The 19,916-nt window shown below is 38.8% G+C and overlaps 1 protein-coding gene across 1 annotated transcript in view; it reads right to left on the reverse strand.

Moving 5' to 3' along the window:
- The window catches only part of PITPNB (phosphatidylinositol transfer protein beta), a 63,648-nt gene that overhangs the window by 22,643 nt on the left and 21,089 nt on the right, over positions 1-19,916 (reverse strand). The window lies entirely within an intron of this gene.

Genomic DNA, 19,916 nt, shown 5'->3' on the forward strand with positions numbered 1-19,916 from the left:
AGGTAGTGCACCAGAGTTAACAGGCAGGTTAACAGGGAGGTCTGAGGAGCTAAGGAAAACCAGCACCTGGTTCTGGCTCCCAGAAAGTTATAGCCTAACTGGGAGAAAGGAGATGCAAACAAAGAAAAGGTCACTGAAACCACAGGGGGTATGAGTTAGTTGCCAGTAGAGAAGGGAAAGAAGAATCATGGTCAGAAGTGAAAACAACCTATACCAGCCAAGGAAATGTAACTTTTTAAATGAGTATTAAAATAAAAATCTTATTCCAAGTGCATTATATGAATATATTTTAATCATCTGTATAATGTCCAGAGGCCTGTGTAGTGTTTAACAGTCATCCATTTGAATGAAAAGTAGTTTTTTTTCTGTTTACTAACTGGGGTGTGATCTTGTCATGGGCATGATGATACAGTTTTTGCTTTTTAATTTTTTGTTGTTGTTGTTTTACAAAATCTGAGATGATATGGAAACTGGCATGAGTTGAATAGTAAATACTACTTTCCTGAATCAAAGAGAGAGTCAATTAGAGAATGGCACCATTATTTTATGTACCCTTAAAAAGGAAAACACTCAGTCAATAAAACATGCTGTAATTGGAAGAGAAATCCTGATCCTGAATATATTAAAATGTGAGGGGGGAAAAAGGTGAGGATCTTAGAACTGATGAAATAGTGACTGCAGAACTAAATTTGCCTGTACTGAGAGAAAGAAAAAAACAAAAGCCATAAAACAAGTATGCACAAATATCAGTAGGGCCAGAGGGAAAAAAGGATTGTTCATCAACCCACCAAGAAATAACAAATTTAAGAGAAGCGAGCTTAGTCCAAATTGCGGCCAGTATAAATTATTCTTGCGTACAGGTAAATTAAGTGATTCGGCCAGAAGGGCTTAAGCTTGATTATGGCATCGGTGAAGGGGAAAATGTGGGTGGATGGACTAGATGGACTTTTTGACAATTCTCTTCCTAACTCCACCTCCACAGCAGGGAGAAACTTCAGAGATTTCCAATACCTATTTGACATGGTTCAATGAAGAACATGGAACTTTTCTACCCTGGACCTAACTAATATATATTTTGTCCTGAGCCTTCATTATTAGCGCCAGGTGGTTACTGAGATATTTTCTGAAACTGAATTCATAGAATTATAGAGACCTGAACCCTGAAGACCATCTAAGCTGCCTCATTTTATAGCTGAGGAAACAAGTTCAGCAAGGAGATAGTGAGACTCATCTACCATCAAGGACTTTAAAACAAGCCTTCTGAGGGCCTCCTCGGTGGCGCAGCGGTTGAGCGCTGGGTTGCGAAACTGCCCGCGGCCTCTGTGGCGCCAGTTCGATCCCCGGCTGCTCCCCGGCCACCGGAGAAGGGTCCCGCATGGCGCGCAGACCTCTCCTGCCGCCCGCTGCTCCCCTCAGCAGTGTACTTCGGTCCTTCTGCCTGCTCTGCTCCCCGCTCTGGCTCTGGTGAATTCTCTCACCCTCCCGCGCTTCTGACTGTACCCAGTGCATGTATAAACAAAAAACAAACAAATAAATAAATAAACATGCCTCAAAAAAAAAAAAAAAAAAATGCCTTCTGAGCCCATGCCTGGGTTCATACTAACCCTATACAAGAGGGCAAAAGGATGTCCAGAGATACCAGGTAAGTAAAACACATTTCAAAAACACAATAAAGCAGTGGCACCCGAGGCACCAAAGTAGATTTTCCTATAAGGCACAAATGTGTGCATATAATATTATATATACATATCCATGTATCGCCAAAGCTAAGTCTTCCCTCTGCCTTTTTCTCTTGAATACAAAGCAGCAAACATTAAAGATATACTGAAAATGTAACAAAACCCAATTATTAACAATAACACCTTACCCTTGACAGATGAGAATAATGCATCTTGTCAAAACCAAGGAATTTGGGGGCATTTTTATGTTAGTTTGAATACGTAAATGTTTAATCAGCTGAATTAAGTAGCAAGATATTAAAAAGCAGGAAGCAGGTGTAGTTTTAACAACCTCAGTTTTGTATTTCTGTAACAAACATTTAATTTTTGAACAGTATCTTCTTTACTACAATTTTATTGTGGGATATCTAGTTTTGACTTTCTGTATTTGAAAACTGGCCGACTTATATCCATATCACAATGAACAAATATATTCCTTCATGTATGACAGTTTCAGCATACAGAATGCAACCTCAGCTACCAATTATAGCTGCAAATGAGCAATAGTGTGGAATGAGACAGCCTGCTGGCTTTGTTAGTATTCTGTCTCCTTTGGGATCCCATGGGGAAAGGGGAGGCTCTGATGAAGAGAAGCCCTTGGCTCATGGTTTATTGTGCTTGCCACCAGCTGCAGACTTCTCATCTCATTAGTTCTTTTAGAATACTGTGGGTGAAGACAGCTGTAGCCTACTTGAGTCTTCAGCTCCTGGGTATTCTGAAGGCTGAATTTGCTATGCACTTTCTGTAATCCTTGGGAAAAAAATGAAAGCAAATTCACTATGCCAAGGAAATGTATTTTTAAAATGAGTTTTAAAATCATGTTTAAAGGTAGACAAATCTTATTGCTAAGGTGCATTGTGTTGAAAAATTTTTATGATCAAATTTTAATTATCTGTATAATGCCCAGAGGCCTGGCCAGGATAAGGGCTTAGTAAAACCATCATTATCAAGTTAGGTGTAATGTCCCTAGACACTGCTCGTTCCACCAATACTGGTGCTCGAACAACAGAAAAACACAATGGTATCAGCATAAGGTAGATTCGGATTAGGTTAATACAACTCTATTTAATTGAAAACTCCTATTTAAGTGAAAAAAAGGAGGCAAGTCAAAGTTAAGACACCCTTTGGAGAACAAATACAATATAATATGGTAAATAAACGGATTACAGAGTCTCCATGCTGGAGCCACAGAATACATTCATTAAATTCTTATAAATAACTGTTTTCTGTCACTGGAATACAAAAGTTGTACTACCTCTTGGGTGTACATCTGTTACTCACTACAGCTCTCAATAGAAACTCAACAGAAACCAGATTCATTTTGAAGACAAAGAATATCAGCTTCATGAATCTTTTGGCGTCGTGGCTGGTCCCCCAAATGCAAGCACAATATCTGTGCTGAGCCAACTTAAATGTCGTTGAGCTCAGATTTAACTCATGATTATGAATGGGGAAGCGAGTGGAGGGTGGGAGTGGGGGAGGCTGGTCGAAGTTTCTTGACAGCTTGTGGAAAATTCAAGATGAGCTCCAGACACCAGAAACTGTTTAAAGCAGCATGCAAGGGTCACCACAGGTGGGGCTAAGTGTAAGCTAAGGAAAGGAGTGCCTAAACTACAAGCACCAGCAACTCCTTAACACCTGCTTAGGAAAGATGAACACCCTCCTCCCACCCCCCCAAACAATTCTACCAAGTAAATGCAAAAACTTGAGAGATATTAGGATCCTGCAGCCCCGCTGTAAAATGCTTTCCTTTAGCATAAGATGATTAATTAGGTGTCTATTCAAATAGCTCAAGGATAATCACTAAGTTTACAATGCACAGAGTATTGCTACTCAACTTAGCAAAGCTCATTTCCTCTAATCACAGCCTAAAAATAAAGGCCAGGATGGGGGAGGGAGGACTGAATTAAGTATAAAGATACATAATATCATTATTAGCAAGGCCCTGTATTGCTCAGTGTTGTGCACTTAGAAAACAAGAAACCCTGGATCCTAAAGCCATGGACCAGAGTGCCTAACTACAGTTGCCAAAATTCAAGCCAGACTGCAAACGGGAACTCTATTTAAAAAAAAAAAGTTAAGTTTGCATGAAATTTCGCAGTAGCAAGTTCACAGAGGTATAAAGAGAAATAACATTTACTAACTTGTTTTAAAAACTCATTTTAACAGTTATTTTCAAATAAGCAGCTTTCTTTCCTCTTTTTAATTATATCTCCCTAATGACTCCTCACCCTTTCAGGTTCCCACAGAGTACCATTAATATAGTATAAGTAAATCTCATTAATTCAGGCCCTACCACCTTGGAATTCATAATAATTCGGACAGAGGCTGGACTGAAGTTTATCTTTGCATGATCTATGAAAAAAAGATTTGCTACACAAATTAATAGAGTAACAAGATCTCAGGAGGGCTGTTTAAACAGTTCAGAAGTGTTTTAGAGCAATTCAGAAGCATTCATTTGCATATAATTATTATGCTAATTACAAATCATTCTTATCTATTCATTAAAGCAGATTCCCAAAGGACCACTAATTGTCAATAACTTGTTGGCCTAGTTTCTGTTACTGAATGTACCTCAGAGGAACAAAATTGCATTAAAAAATATTCTCTGATTCAGCCCTCTCATTAATCCTTACTGGCTTTCTACCAATGAATCCCAAAACCTGAATTTGTAAACAACAGCACTGAGACCAGAGAAATTCAGTCATACCTACAACACGCCCAAAGAGAACATTTTTTGTGATCTTTCTAATCTCAGAGACCCTACAGAGAACTGGGGTGTACGTGACAGAGTGGGAAGAAGGTGGCCACAGCCCAGGGCACTGCTAGACCACAGTAGAGCGGCTAATGTCTCCCCCCAGTCTTTCTCATCTCATCATCCAGGCCACAGCCACAGACTGGCAAACACTATCATGTTTATGAAGGCAGACCCCCAAAAGTCTTCAGAAGGTTACAAATAGAGAAGAATATAGAAACCAGAAATTCAGCTAAAAAAAGAGTTACAACTAAAAGTCTCAAATGACAGACCTCAAATCCTATACACAAAAGGGAAACTAAATATATTCCCCCCCCCCCAGACAGATATGCAGGTGAGGACATAAGGAACCAGCCTGTGGGAGTTAGGAGGGTGAACTGAGGGTTCCTGATAGCCCAGGGCTGGTGGGCTACACCCCACCCCTCCTCTTATGTAAGTGGGCTACTAGTGTAGCACAAATATACAATATATTTATTAATATAGCATTGTTACTATGCTCACAGATTTATTATAGCACTAAAAAAAGGATGATATTTTAAACTCAGGAAATGAAAGAAAAAGAATTTGTTCATCAATTCTGTTAAAGGTGATTTTTGTTCAACATTATATATTTAAAAAATGAACTGGCATATGCCTGAAACGTAAGTCGTAAGTTCAGGAAAGTTAAAAGAGAAATGCATTTATTTCCTTAAGTGACAGTAGATCATGCAACTAAATCTCTTAAATGAAAATGTGTATGGGGGGGTGGGGAGGGAAGGGGGTGGAGATGAGGGCAGCATCATAATGAAAATTCAGTGTGAGTCCTTTCCAGTAAAATGTCCATGTTGGTTCATGACTTGGCCTTCAGACACAGCTGCGGCCAAATCCTATGACCCCCATTTAACCATCAGCACTAATCTAACACTAAATAGGAAACAATTGCTGAAAAAAGGTAAACACTTTTTTTTCTTTAAAATTGAGAGCAAAGTCCAATTAATCAACATTATTCCTCCTATTTTTGAATAACTTACATACGTAGAGGACCACATTCATTCTCCCATTTAACCCTCAAAACTTGGAATAAAGGTACCATCACCACAAGGTGTAGGAAGTGAAATCCCTTGCTGAGGTGCTAAGCAGCTGAGCTGGGACTCAGGTGTGGCTCTCTGGACACCTAGGCTAACCAAGATACTTCACTGAAAAACTATTAGAAGATTTACACTTGAGCATTTGATGAGACTCTAGTACCTGAAAGGATATTTGCTCCCTTCCCAGCCTTGAGAACCTTAAGGTTTCCATTATTGAAAAGGGACTTTTATAATGAGTACATTTAAAGTTTCAATTTGAAGTTGTTTCATTTCCTTAAAAATCTGCCATTAGCTGCTCAAAAAACATTTTCTAACTCCTACCAGAGAAATTTCTTCTCACCCAGAAACTGGAGTTTCTACTTCACACCCCACCAACACCACCACTCTCCCTTTCTTTCTTTTAAAACATGGAAGAGAAGGTCTTCCTGGTGGTGCAAGGGGTTAAGTCTAGGCCCTATCAAGCTATCACCAGCCACTGCCTGCAGGAGTTCAATCCCTGGCCGGGGAGCTAACCCACATGGTGCAGCAGACTTCTGCTGTCTTGCCCCCTGCTCTCCTCAGCAGTGTATTTCAGTAGATCTACCTGTTCTGTTCCCCAGTCTGTCTCTGGTGAATCCTCTCACCCCCTGTACCTCTGGCCTAGACCCCAGTTCTTATATGCATAAACAAAAAAAAAAGGAAAAGATTGGAAATAAACACAAAGTTAATAATGGGTTCCAGTGAAAAAGTATTTTGTGCAAAATATACTTGGACATGCAGATTTGTAAGAGAAATTTAAAAATCTGCTGAGATTTAAGCAAGCAAGAAATAAGCAATATGTTGTTTTCCCACAAGAGGGCACTACCATCCAACTATGCCTTGAACTATATGGGACATTCTCTAAATTCACTACTAGATGCAAATCTTTAAGTGTTCTGAAAGTACTTGACCATGTAAGGCAGCAAAGTGGGAAACATTTTTATATTTTTTTAATAGGAACCATACTTACATTTATTTATAATGTCTTTGAGGATGGGGACAAATTTATAACTCACTACAAAAGGAATCTTGACAATAGCTTGCTTCACAGCATAGCAAAGGTGAGATTATATGGGGATCTTAAAGGTGGGCATTTCTTGAGAAAAGGTAAAGAAAAAGTCATTGCTACCTCAAAACCTCTGTTTAATTTGTTTTTCACCTAAGTTCAAAGAGGCAACTTAATTGTAAGTTAGGAGCTGGGTCACAATTCTCACATCTTTATTACTCATAGTTCAGTTAAGAGTTTTGGGGACTTTCTCACATAACCAGAGGTAAATCAACAAACTTTTAAGACAGAGATGAATGTCTAGCTTCATTTTAATGGTAAAAGGAAGAGGAACTCTACTAGATCAAGTGTCTGCTCACACCAAAAAGATCACAAAGAATTTGGCAACTACAGGCTCTCCTCAAACTTGCTGGATCTCAGCCACAGACTTCTAATAAACAAAAGCTCTTCTCAGGGGCTACAAAACTGGGTAGCCACTGTATTGTTCTGGGAAGCAGAAAGCCCTTCTTAGGAAGTAAGAGGCAACAGATGGAGGAAAAGTAACGTCGCAAATGAAATGAAAGCTGTCTGAGAGACTATCAGGAGCAATGCGCAGCGCTGGCCATTTTAGGCTTTCACCTATGGTAGGCTAATTAGGGAGATGTGTTAGGTTCAGAAACACATCATTTTTGTAGCTCAAAGGTTGACAAATAGTAACAATTTCACATGTTCTCATCTAATTCTTAATTGCTTCCAGCTACATTTCAGTTTTAATTAAAAAAACTAGTAAGATTATTTAGAAAGCATATTTTATCACTTTTATTTCTTCAGAATTCTAAATTTTTTTTCTAAGTGTGATGCAGTAAATGATGTTGCCAAGACTATCTATTCAAATATATATCTGGACACTGTCCCCCAGAATGTATGCTCAAAAGAAAAGATATACCCAAATCCTTCCTAGACACAAGAAACAAGTACTAAACTACACCTTAGTACACAAGGTATAACCAAAACTTACATGCCTAAATACATTAGTCAAGTTTCATCAGCTTTTAAAGGATGACACTTATGAAAAGTATCTTTAAAAAAATCAGCAACTTTAAAACATCCATATTCAAAGTTTAAAACAATTAGAAAGTGTCGGATTTTTCAACATTCAAATGATGGAATGGCACATTCAAAATGAAAACATCTAAATGCATGTAAAGTCAAGTCTTATTTGTTCATTTTCAAAGGCAACCACAATTTCAGAGAGCAGGTACAGCTTAATGTGCATCTGGTCTGAACTGTAGTGAGCCACTGTTCTGCCTACCAAAACACAGCAAATGGATCATAACCAAAGAACAAATAAATGGTCAATGCTGGAAAGAACAAGTTTAAAAAAACCACAAAACTTAAAAACCCAATTCATTTTCACTGACATCACATCTTACAAAGATTATCATAGGACTTCTAGGCAAGCACTTTATTTTTTGGCAATAAGAACCTGAACGAGTATTTTATGAATACATACTGTAACATTCCTGGTACACTGGAACACTGAGAGCACTCAAGTCCTCCACTTTGCTAACAATCTCACACTCCCTTTAACACCAGGTTTACTGAAGCTCACCCTATCCACATCCCACTTGGAAGCAGCTTCTCTCAGATGCAGACACTATTGGTGAGACTCTTTGTCTTTACTAGGGCAGAGACTCCTTGAGTAAACCAGGACAGCATCAGCTGAGTGGGAGCCCAACAATCCCACCATTGTCTTTTGATAATGCAATTAAAATGGCAGCGGCTCTTTATTTTTAGTAAAGCAACAAGCTCCAAACCTCTCAGCTCTAATCAGCCTTTGAACCTCTACTGTGGTCATAGCCTGGAGCCTTTTCAGTTGTGAGAAAAAGCCCTTTGGCAGAGGTATCCTACACAAGCAACAGTTGGAAAAAACTCAACTCCAATCCATTTAGAAACATTTTAACATTGTTCACTGATTGGGAATCTTGTACTCTCTTCAGACAGATACAATTTTTCCTTTATCTGAGGCTATACTTAACTTACCAACACAGAGCAAATACCAGTTTCCAATAATCGTTAAATAAATAAATGAGAAAATATGAGTGATAGTCTCAAGTGTCTACACCAAAAGACATCTTAGGATCTCCAATATTTTTATTCTATTGCATAAATGTAAATTTCAAAATATGAGTTCTGTAGTTATGCAGGGGTAATCAAGGAGGCGATCAATGATTAAAAAAAAACAACAACAAAAAAACTGGTATTCCAGGGAGACCAGGGAAGATGGACAGTAGAGTAGGTGGTTCCTTGTTTAAGCTACATGAAGAATTATCTTAACATATTGCCAAGAATGAAACAGCATTTGAGTAAAAGATGCTCCAGAAAGACAAAAATGTATCAGCAGCTCTATGTTTGAGTCTTGGCTCCCCTTCCACTGGTTATGTGGCTAGAGAAAACTCACAGCACTTCGCTGGGCTAAAATTCTGTAACAGCAGAAATAAAAGTTGGAATGAGTGTTGCTGAACCATGGCTTTCAAGTGAGATGCCTTCTGCTTTCAAAATCCTACAAGGGTTCCCGCTCTACAATCCTCATCATTCACAGTATACAGAGCATTTCCCAAATATTGAAGAGCTGGACAGAGCTGCTGAAGCCCAGATTCTGAAGGGTGAAGGGTCTAAGAATTTGCTTTTCCGTAACTTGAACCCCTTGAAGGAAAAGGGGTTCAAGTGATTGATTTGGCTTGAGTCCTAGCTAAGGTCTTGAGAAGTCAGTTTGGGAGTTAGCCACAATGCTCCCTACAAGGTCTCAGGGGCGCCCAAAGAATCTCTTCTTCAGAATGTTCAGGGAACTAGACCAATGTACAGATCCAGCTCACAAGTGGGAATCACAGACTGTGTGCTTCTCAGCCACAGTGGAGATATACTCAAAGGAGACCAAATAAGGAGGATAAGGCTGAGTGAGTGAACTGAGCAGAAGTGACTCCAGGAACTATGAGGGAGAATAAGTGTTATCAGCAGCTTCATCCTCCCACTTGCAAATGCCTGGGTCCCCTAGGGATTAAAGGAAAGACTGGTGACTAGTGAGTAGATACACTTTGTTCCTGGAGCTTGCCTGAAAAGGCTGTTCCAAAGTGCTCAGCTGTAAAGAAGAAGGGCAAAGAATTCAGAGTCCAAAACCCACATCATATGAGGGAAGTCTGGTTATGTGAGGGCTGGCATCAGAGCTGCAGCCTGCAGAGTCTATACTATGAGTTAACCTTCCCCATCTCTCCCCAAGAGTGATTTGCAAGTGGGGAAAGGGACAGGAAAAAAAGGATGGAGATTCTGCGTAAATATGAAATTGCAATTATACTAATAGGCAGGTATGCATGAGGGTTATGTGACAACTGGGGCAGAGGGGGTTAAAAAGGGCAAAAGGAGAAGTGGCATGAATGAAATCTGTGCTTTAGTTTAATAACACAAGCTTACTGGGTCACCCATATTAAAAGAGCCCCCCAAGTCTGCCAGGACATCCCCATGAAGGATCCTATCCACCAGAGCATACACCCTGCACACCCCATCTGTGACTCAGACACAATACGGCAGTACCCTAATTTCCAGGTTGTGCCTCTCCCTTTTAGGAATACCATCTTCAGTGAAATACCACCATAGTTATAAAACTGGGAACTTTTGGTTTTGAAGTACCTTATTTGGCAAAAATCTTTCACCACAAATACACTCTGACATGTTGAAACATGAGGGAAATAAAATTTATACCCTCTTTAAGTTTACTGCATTTTAATATGGAACAGATCTATATTTTAAAACTATAGGTCTCAAACAATTTAATATTTTCATATCATTAACATTTGCTTGCTACTGATATCTAGAAAAATTAGACAGATGTTAAACTATTCTTTTTAGACCTAAGGGTTTTAAAATTTTGACTTAAACATTATTCCTACTTTTAAAAAAAATTTCAAAATTTTAATAAAGTCCCGTAGTATGTATTACAGGGGAAGTATATACTATAGAAGAAGACTGATACAATCCTTTCTGGTTGCCCATAAATACCTAAAAATGTGGTTCCAATTTCTTTCTTTTCTTTTTTTAAACTGTGCTCATTTTCTTTCAAATTACTTCCAAAAACGAAGGTTTCTCTGATGTTAATCGTGTGTACACTTCGGCTTACACTTTAAAGAGTCTTCCTCTCCTGGGAAGTGACTTTTGTATACAAATCATGGAAAGCTACTTAGACAAAGTGCTGGAGATGATTAAAAGCGGCCAGATTCAAATTTATACCTTAAAAAAAAAGCAAAAGCAGATGTCAACTGACTCATTTGTATATATTCTGGAAATGAGTTGAAGATAGGCATGTGGATTTCATCAAGATACTTAAAGAATTCTCAACTTTAGAAATTAAAAACTTTAAAACTTATATTCTGGTGTTTTACACTTTGACTCATACTACAATTTAATCTTAACTAAAAACACTTTTTAATCTGATAGAAAGGCTTTGCTCATTTAAAACTCAATTTTTAGAATTAAAGGTACATCATATATACTTTGTCATCTAGGGTTAATAAAGAAAGAAATAATGTTTTATCTGTTTATTATTTATTTGATAAAATCACTCTTAAAAACTACAAGACACTGGTAGAAATGTAAAGAAATTGGACACAAGTAAATGGAAGAATACTCATGTTCACAGGCTGGTAGAAATAATATTGTTAGATGTCATACTACCAAAAGCCATCTATAGATTTAGTGCAGTCCCTATCAAGATTCCAGTGGTATTTTTTAACAGAAGTAGAAAAACACTCCTAATATTTATACAGAACCACAGCAGACCCTGAGAAGTGAAATAAATCCTATGAAAGAACAAAGCAGGTATTGTATATCCCAATTTCAAGCTATACTATAAAGCTACAGTCATCAAACCAGGATGGTACTGGTATAAAAACAGACATATCAATGGAACAGAACTGAGAGCCCAGACATAAACCCCAGTATACAGTCAGCTAGTATTTGACAAGGAAGTCAAGAATACTCAAAGAAAACAGTTTTCTCCAATAAATGGTGCTGGGACAATTAAATATTCACACGTAAAAGAATGAAATGGAATCACATCTTTTTTTTTTTTTTTTTGCAGAGGCTGCGGGCAGCCTCGCAACCCAGCGCTCAACCGCTGCGCCACCAGGGGAGGCCCTGGAATCGCATCTTAAACCACTCACAAAAATTAACTTGAAAGAGAGTAAATTAAATTTAAGACCTGAAAGCATTAAATACCTAGAAAAAAATAAGAAGAATCTTCTTATTCATGGGCTCTGGTTACAACTTCTTGAATAAGACAACTAAAGAATCACCAACAAAATAAAAAGTAAACAAACAAAAAACTTTTGCACAGCAAAAGAAACCATCAACAAAATGAAAAGACAACCGACAGAATGGGAAAAAAAATTGCAAACCATTTATCTGATATAAAGGGTTAATATCCAAAATAAAGAATTTAGAAGTTCAAAAGTGAAAATACCTACATAACCCAATTGAAAAATAGGCAAAGGACCTAAATAGACACTTTTCTAAAGAAAGTACAAGAAATGTCAACAAGCACATGAAAAGATGTTCAACATCATTAGTCACTGAGAAATGCAAATTAAAACCACAGTGAGTTGTTACCTCAAGCCTATTAGAATGTCTGTTATTAAAAGGTAAGAAATAACAAATGCTGGCTTGGATGTAGAGGAAACAGAACCTTTGCATATCATTTTTGGGACTACAAATTGGTACAGTCACTATGGAAGATTAATAGAACTACCAGCTATCCACTTTTGGGAAAACACTTATCGCAAGAAAAATATCTGCACCCCCATGTTCATAGTACCTTTATTTACGACTGTCCAAATACGGATATAACCTAAGTGATCATCAATGGCTGAATGGATAAAGAAGTTGTGGTATAAACACACAAACGATGGAATATTATCCAGGCTTTTTTAAAAAAGGGAATCCTACCATTTGCAACTACATGGACAGATCTTGAAGTCATTATGCCAAGTGTAACAAGTCATATAGAGAAAGACAAATACTACATGATCTGACACTTATATGTGGAATCTAAAAAACAAAACAAACACCCTCCACAACACCCCTGACTTACAGAAAAAGAGATCAGACTTGTGATTACCAGAGGTGGAGGATGGGAATAAAGGAAACTGGAGAAAGGTGCTAAAAAAGGTACAGTCTTACAGTTACAAGGTAGCTAAATACTAGAGATGTAATGTACACCATGAAGATGACAGCTAACAACGCTGGTGATAATAAAAAAAAGTTTTCTCTTTATTCCTTCAAACCTTTTTTGAAAAGCTCATTCCATGTCAGGCACAGAACAGCTTGCTAGGTCTTAAAAACAAAAATAATGAGTAGAGCACAGTCTAGTTCCCTATAGGCTATCCAGTTTACTGAAGAAAGCTTTTAATGAGTGATACCTGGGCTAAATTTGAAATAGGAGAGGGGACAGGTGGGTGTGGGGGAAGAGGTGGAATGTTCTGCTGGAACATCGTATACTCAGAGGCTGCTGGAATGCCAGCAGAAGGAGCCTTCCTTCTTCAAGGACATAACACCTTAGCATTTCACTAGAATGCCTCTTTTCCCTGCAACAGGAAATCTGTTTTGCATGGTAGACAAAAGAAACTGGGTAGGGACATTTAAGAAGAAATTCCAGACTGCAACTTGTTTCATTAAGCAATGATGTATCTAACAGAAAATCACAGAGAACAGTATCTATAGTAACAGTCCTAGACAGATTTCCAGTGGATCACTCTGACATATTTTTACAATAAATCCTTGGTCCTAGAGTTATTGTGACAAATGTCAGTCTTTGATTACGTAAATATGTCAAAGTAGTTACCCAAGTATTCAGTTACAAAGTAGGTCTAATCACATAGTGGCATATGAGGCATCTGACACCAGAAACCCAATGTAGAGTTAAATCCTAAGAATAATTAAGACACTTTGAATTAAAGTGTTTGGGACTGTTTTAAATCTATCTGTAGTGACAGAAGCCCTCCACCAGGTGGAGTTAAATGATTTGTTTCACCTTTAGATTCTCCGTTTCTTAAACTTGCCAATTATTTCACATTTGTCCTAATTTTGCAGAAGACCTGGTTACCTCTCAAAAATACTAATGTAACTGTTTTTATTTCTTTTAAAGTAATTAACATACAGGAAAGAAATACAACCACTTAAGAAGCTTTAAAAAATTTGTCTCACTCAAGAAAAAACAAAGTTCATTAGAAACAAGATGAGTATCAATGAATTAGGCTGAGATTAAAACACCTGTTAAGGTGCCACGTCTGAAATTGGAGACTTCACGAAAGTCTCCCTAATGAAACTGCCTTGTTGGCCCATTCACAATTACCAAGCTCCCAAATCTAGTATCACTCTAATCTTTGAAGAGCAAGTTTTAGGTATTAAAACTGACTTTTGATATGACAGACACCCTACGATAAATCCCCCCACCAGATGAGTCAGTTTTATATACTCTCCACCACTGAGTAAAGGTGGAACATGTGACCTGTGTCTATCCAACAGACTATGGAAAAATGGCACGTGGTCATTCCATTGACTAGGTTACATTACATGGACACCGAATTTGTGATTTGTCATGCAGCAACGGAAAACTGTTAACAATGAGAAAAGGACCTCCCCCAGTCCACTGTACACATCCCAGCCAGAGCTTGACTCTTCCACAGCATCAAACTCTCCAGCCACCCAGTTCCTTGTTCTAGAAGAAACTGCTCAGTGGTCCCCCTAATCTGAGGATGCCCACATACACACTATGATTTCCACCCCCATACACACCTATGACAAAGTTAACTTATACATTAGGTATAAGAAATTAACAACAGCTAATAAAAACAATAATTATAACTATATTTTAATAAAAGTTGCTGTGGTGTCTTTCAAGTATCTTATTGTACATAATATTTTCAGAGCATGGTTGATAGTGGGTAACTAAACCACAAAAAGTGAAGCCTTGCATAAGAGGGAATTAACTTTATCATTAGCATCGTATGCATTTTCTGTGACCATAAGCAAACATAAGCAAATAGATGTGTTTTTCTTCCTTTCAAAACACAACAGATGGAAGCATATTACTCATATTCTTCTTATCAGCACAAATAGGGCTCACTCCCTTTTTATAACTGTACAGAACTTCACGCGGGTGGAACCATAATGCTTTTAATTAGTTCCGCATTGACAGAGAAACATTTAGATGTCATAGTGTTTCCAATAATAGGTTTAAACTGAGTAGGATCAACTCCTAGAAGTGTCATTCTGCTGGGCCTAAGTGCATGTACAGTTGGAATTCCGCTTACACAAATTATACCTATTTACACTCCTACAGGCAATGTATGTATCTGTGTCTTTACTCCTCACCAACCCAGACTCAAGGGTTACTCATCATTATCCTCAAGTTGACCAGATTCATTCACCAAGTATTTATGCAGTACCCTGACTGAAAGGGGGATGGTGCCTGAGCACAGAGACACAGCATGAAATGAGCTGAAAATCAGCAGAGGAGAAGACTGATTTCAACATCAGTGAAATCGCCTGGAAATAAGTGGAATCTGACCGATAGCCTCAAATACACACAGGTTTTTGAGAGGAAGCTGCCCCAGAGGGAGAAGGTCAGAACAAGCAGTAGGCTGGGGCAGAAAAGCAGAGGACACAGTAAGTGGCAGATCGGTTTAAAAAGAGGAAATAGTACTCCAGTGTCAAGTTGAAGAATGACAAAGCAGGGCCTTCGCTCGGAAGGAAACAAGAATCAGAGAAAGAACACTAGCTGCAAAGTTAGAATCTCTACTATTACATTGGCTGAACGGTCTTGAGAAAAACTAGTTCTCTGGGCTTAGTCATCACTTGTAAAACAGGGAGGCTGGCCCAGAAACCAGACCTTCTGCAGCTCTGAAACAATGTGTTCAAAGTAAATCTTATGGTGAAGACCCTCAGATAAGCAGAAATGTGCTGGGCGAGGGGGACAAAAGCAACTCATCAGTCCCATTTTCTAGTCATTCCATCCTGACAACTATCTTGATTGAGCTCCAAGAAACTCTTCAGATTATGCAAAAACAGTTTAAAAGCAGTAAGAATGGATAGCAAAGGTTCCCTTCAACTTTAAAAAGTATTCCAACTTTTCCCTCAGCGTTGGACCTTTATTTTACTGTTTGCCTACAATTCATTCACTCGATGTGCATTCACCGAATATCTACCATATCTTAAGCATGTTTTAGGAAGTGGGGAGACAAAAGTTAATAGTACAAAGATTCTTCCCTCTGAGGTTCAATTTCTATTTGGGAGGGAAAGAGAATGAAATAAACAAATTTATAATGTCAGGGCAATATGGTTAAGAGAGAAAAAATGAGGACGGAGGTGACTGCTCCATCAAAATCCTCCTCTACTCATCTTCGCATCACATTTTTCCCTCCGGTCTTTATATTTTCATTCTCACAGATCATTTGTTCTTTTCTCTGAACTCCTGCAGCACTTTGAAGCATGTGTAAGTTTCTGCCATTTGTTAACTGCTTCGCTATACAATTATGCTTCAATTATGTACTGCTTCACTGTACACCACCATATAATGATGTTTTGGTCAACAATGAATTGTACACACAGAAGTTTTCTCTCTATCCAGCTTAGGTGTACAGTAGGCTATCCCACCAAGTTTGTATAGAGTACTTTATGACATTCACACAGGGAACTCACTCAACCACAGAATATATCTTTGCTGTTAAGGGATACATGACTGTACTGGGTTTTTCTCACCCAAATAGCAAACGATTCTTAACATTGCCATGCCAATCTTAGATAGTTACTGCAAGGCTACACCGGCTGTACAGATTGAGCAGGCACTCAGTACCTGCTGACTGCTACAACACTGCCATTTTATTTTATTTTTTTTTAAATATTTTTCTCTATTAGGAAGAGTTTTATTAAGGATCAGCATACTTTTTATTTCTAATATGTTTTATTTTTTTCTTAAAGATTTATTTTTTATTTAACTTATTTATTTATACAAGCACTGGGTACAGTCAGAAGCGCGGGAGGGCGAGAGAATTCACCAGAGTCAGAGCAGAGAGCAGAGCAGAGCAGGAAGACTGACGAAGTACACTGCTGAGGGGAGCAGCGGGCAGCAGGAGGCGGCAGGAGAGGTCTGCGCACCATGTGGGACCCTCCCCCGGTAGCCGGGGATCAAACCGGCGCTGCAGAGGCTGCGGGCAGCTTCGCAACCCAGCGCTTAACCACTGTGCCACTGGGGAGGCCCAACACTGCCATTTTAGAACTGCAAATGCATTCTTTAAGCTTTCTATTTTCAATACCATGGACTAGAATTTTTAAGGAGCATACAAGAATCAAATGAATAAATGAGCTCAACAGAAATCCACAATGGACCTGGTAAGAAGTAAGGATGCCCAGGTGGAACAGGTGTTTGCAAAGGAAACTAATCCTAAGACAAACATTAACTAATCAAGGCCAAATAGATGGGGCGGAGCCTAAAGGGCAAGTGTAGGGGCAACCATCTGTGCCAACAGAATGGACAGATGAGAATGTACAGAAGGACAGGGCAGATCTAGAGTTCCTGCCCCACTCAGCCTCTTGCCTATTTCATTGTGCAATGGGTGTCTGGCCCCATGACTCTGCCTCCCACCCCTCTACACAGCTCAATGCTCTGCTCATAGCAGGTCTAGGCTTAAAAACCATCAAGGGGACCATTACTTCCTACTGCACAGAGTTCCCCTATCCCTTTTTATAGTAGAAAATGTACAGGTATTGGTTGCCTTTTCATTAACAAAAAGTCTAAGAATTCCTGCATGTTATCAGTTGTGCTTTCAGTACCCACAACTGAGCAAAAACATAAAAATCTGTGATACATCTGTTCACAGCAGCACTATTCCCAACACTGAAAAGTGGTAACAACCTAAATGTCCACCTGTGGATGAATGCACAAAATGTGCCACATTTATACACTGGACTATTACTCAGTCAAATAAAGAGATGAAATGATGTCATGTGCCACAACATGGATGAACCTTGAAAACATGCTAAAAAAAAAGAGGTCAGTCACAGAAGGACATGTATTGTTACAACTCCATTTATAGAAATTACCCAAAACAAGTAAATCCACAGGAACAGAACAATGATTAGAGGTAGCCAAAGGTTGGGGAGAGGGTGCAGTAAGGGAATGACTGTTTGAGTACAGGGGGTCTTCTTGGGGTGATGAAATGTTTTGGAACTAGACATTGGTGATGATTGTACAATACTCTGAATGTACAAAATGCACTGAATTATACATTTTTTAAAGATTTATTTATTTATGCATCAAGAACTGGGGTACAGGCCAGAGTGCAGGGGGTAAGAGGATTCACCAGAGACAGAATGGGGAACAGAACAGGCAGACTGACTGAAATACAATGCTGACGGGAACAGCGGGCAAGACAGGAGAGGTCTGTTGCACCATGTGGGTAGCTCCCTGGCCGGAGATTGAACTTGTTCTGCAGTGGCTGCGGATAGCTTCATAGGTTGCATTTTAACCCCTTGCGCTACCAGGGAGGCCCAGAATTGTACATTTTTAAGGTGTTAAAATGGGAAATTTTATTTACATGCATTTTATCACAATAAAAAAGGTACTGTGGATTCTGTAAGCTTTAAATTTATAACCTCACTAATCTTTAAAATGTTAACTTGTAAAACAGGAGCTATTAACACTGAAAAATAAAACCACACACTTATATATAAGAACACCTATTCACTCTGCAAACTATGCTTGGTGCGAAAATAGATTCTCAGAACTCCTGCACAGCAATAGCTAAATATAACAAACAATGGCAAACACTGAACTAGGCAATGCTCTAAGTGCTCACATTTAATCCTGATGATTAACCAAGATAATTAACCAATTTAACCAGTATAACACAGGCACAGATACGTTAAGTAACCTGTCCAAGACTCAGAACCTCGGAATTCAAACCTGAAGCCAATCTAATCTAGTCCCAGGATATAAATTCTTGGGAATAGCTACATCGACTCACAATGCAGACCCTCCTTTTTGAAACCTATCCATTCTCTCTTCACTATCTTTCCACCACCTTCATGTAGAACCACCTATTCAGCCTCTTCATGTGCAGTATCCACACCAAAAGCACCTATCTCCAATGCTGGAAACGTGTCCTAGAAGCCAGCAGTGTGCCTTCTCTCCTCTCTGAAGCCTAGGCTGTGGTGGAAGAAATAGGAATGAGGGCCTCAGAGTTCTTGCACAACTTATCTTATATGTTCTTCCCACTTGCATTCAGGCCTACAAACACTGTTCATTTTAGCCCAAGGATAGAACAAAGAACCACTCTAACGCACCCAGCAAAACCCAAGATACCTTGTACTCTTTTGGAAAATAACACAGAACGCAATCCTAGAAGCCACAGATTGAATCATTTTGTTTGGCCAGTCCAACTTTCACAAACTTCCCAGGTCACCCAGTCCAGGTGTGTCATCTGCTGCTGGGCATTATCTTGCAACCTGCTGCTCTAAGCATTCAAGCTATCTGACCTAGCCTTTAACTGACTTACTCATTAGTCATTCCTAATGGTTTTTCTTTCTATGACATTCTTTCATGCACATTAAATCGTGGCTGGAAAAGACACCAAATACAAGAAACAAAAACAAAAAACAAAATGTAACTGAGTTACAAAATGTAACTCACTTCTAAGGATTAAAAAAAAAAAGGTCCTATATAATTTCACAGGTGGAAAATCCCTAATATTGAAATGACTTCAAATCATAGCACAACTAAAGAACTGCTATGACAAGGACTACTTACTTCCAGCAGGAAAAAGACCCAGCTAGCAGGCCATTGTGGGCAGTCCCAACACCAGTGATTTCTGAGCTGAGCAAAGGTCAGAAACCTCTGTTTTAGAAGGCTTATCTTCGAATTTCAACAGTGAAATCAGACAGTGTTTGGAATACTTCTGGTCGGCTTACAACACTGCTCAAGTTCAGGGAATAAACACCGAAAATAAAATGGAAAAGGATGCTAACTGAACATGCTGTGCTTTACCACAACAAAACAAAGGATGTCTCTTTCCAAAAGCTTTAGCTCTCTAAACCAGAAGGAAGAGAGTCTCTGATGATGTGAGCAAGCAAAAAAGTCCACAACTGTGCCTTGCAAAACTAAAACAGCACCCAGCACACCATAAACAAGTTAATATTTACAAATTGCAAGAAAGCCACACAAGTATATACATTTAGAAAAAATCAAAACAAGAAGCTATCAACTGTTAAATTGATATTCTATCATCAATTTCCACAAATGACTTTAGCCCTAGATGGTTACTGAAAAT

The sequence above is a fragment of the Talpa occidentalis genome, unplaced genomic scaffold, assembly GCF_014898055.3.
Source record: "Talpa occidentalis isolate TD23 unplaced genomic scaffold, MPIMG_talOcc4v2.1 talOcc4.14, whole genome shotgun sequence".
Lineage (NCBI taxonomy): Eukaryota > Metazoa > Chordata > Mammalia > Eulipotyphla > Talpidae > Talpa > Talpa occidentalis.